The sequence below is a fragment of the Danio rerio genome, chromosome 9 (genome assembly GCF_052040795.2).
Source record: "Danio rerio strain M-AB ecotype USA chromosome 9, GRCz13ab, whole genome shotgun sequence".
Lineage (NCBI taxonomy): Eukaryota > Metazoa > Chordata > Actinopteri > Cypriniformes > Danionidae > Danio > Danio rerio.
Window position 1 is genome coordinate 14290857 of NC_141029.1, and position 1644 is coordinate 14292500.

The 1644-nt window shown below is 35.6% G+C and overlaps 1 protein-coding gene across 8 annotated transcripts in view; it reads left to right on the forward strand.

Moving 5' to 3' along the window:
- Window positions 1-674: 674 nt before the first annotated feature.
- mpp4a (MAGUK p55 scaffold protein 4a) overlaps window positions 675-1644 on the forward strand; it is a 31286-nt gene continuing 30316 nt past the window's right edge. For 6 of the 8 annotated variants that reach the window (XR_015499244.1, XR_015499246.1, XR_015499245.1 and 3 more), the window contains exon 1: window positions 765-1037. The gene's annotated coding sequence lies outside the window, so the exon portion shown is untranslated. Of the gene's footprint in view, window positions 1038-1644 lie in introns of all 8 variants that reach the window. The other 2 variants (XR_015499241.1, XR_015499243.1) reach the window with 2 other exon arrangements.

The window sequence follows — 1644 nt, forward strand, 5'->3', positions numbered from 1 at the left end:
TCACAGTACTCAATTCTATTAAGTGAATATTTATTTATTAAGTGCTTTTTACAGTGTAAATTGTGTGAGGTCCGTGTATCATCCGTTTATTTGATTATTCCTTTTATTACGGAAAACGAAACATCAGAAAAACGAATATTTCGTTTTTCTGTTTATGAAAGCAGCTTAAGATAGATAAAGAGAATAAAAAGCCATAACAACATTTCAAAATGTGGAACATTCCTGCAAGTCAGGCAGGCTTGAAAGTAGTACAAGTTCACTTTAGTTCAGATCAATGTAATGCAAGTGTCACTGCTAAAAGACGATCCACTGAAGAACATCTCCACCAGTCCCAAACAAGCAAGCCAAACAGCATGCAAATCTTTCAAGTATCATCCAGCCCTAGAATTTACATTACAATAATTAAGGCAGTATTAATAAAAAATGTGGTAATAATTTACAATGGAAATAAAGAATTAAAAGTAATCATTTCCATTTAGCATTGCCGTCAATCTCCTAGCTTTTAGCTTTGGCATTAAAAACCAGGACACCCACCCTCCCCATCATCATGTATTTTTATTCGATTACAATTATTCTTAAGTTGTTAAGTCCCTGTCGTTGTCAAATGTATTTATCCGGCTCTATTATGTAACCGTAATGTCCGCAGAAAATCTGTGGCACCGACTAAGCTTTTTGGATTTATGGGATGCTTTCTCATGTTTCTTCTTTTCCATTTTAGCGATAAAGTTGGAGCGGCTGTATTGTGTAAGTGTGTCTCTAAAAGCAGAAGGAGGTAAGAAGCTTTGAGTGGCAGGCGGTCTTATAGAAGTGCTCACAGAGAGAGGACGGCCCCTCGCAGGATTAAGTGGGATAGAAAAGGATTACAATCCGAGTTTCCAGAGACATTTTATAGTAAAATCACATGCATGTTGGCGAGCCAGAAGCTGAAGATCACTTTAATATGAAGCTCAGCTGACGGGATGCCACCTAAAGGTTTTGATGTAGGATGTTGACGCGTCCGTGTGGTTTGAGAAAGACGGTGACAGGAGCGTCTGAAGGTAAGAGTGGCATCATCTAATCTTCACATGATGGCCTTTTGACCTACTTTCGTAATACTGAGTCACTCCAGTTCACAGATCACAGTTGAAATGTGGCCATTCTTCAAGTGGAGTTGATGTGTATTTGTAGAATTTATTTTTTAACAAATGACTTGCGCATGTTTCCAGAGTAATTTGTAGTTTGTTTGTTTTTGTATTACAATGTTTGTTTCATTGTAACATTTTTTTAAATACTGATTTTATTATTAATCCTTACATTTCATATGATAGTAAGATTTCCAGTGCTGGGTTGTGGCTATAATGGCATCTGCTGCTTAAAACATATGCTAGAATAGTTGGCGGTTCATTCTGCTGTGGCAACCCCTTATAAATAAGGGAGTAAGCTGAAGGAATGAATGAATGATTGAATGTTAGTAAGAAACATTTAAAGAAAATAGTTTACTCAAAATTCAAAATACTTTCATTGTTTACTCAACTTTCACTTATCACAAACCTGATTGAGTTTCTTTTTTTGTTCAATACAAAAGAAGTTATTTTGAAAAATTTGGGAAACCCTATAACCCTTGACTTCTATTGTATTTCTATTCCTACTAATGGTTACATATTT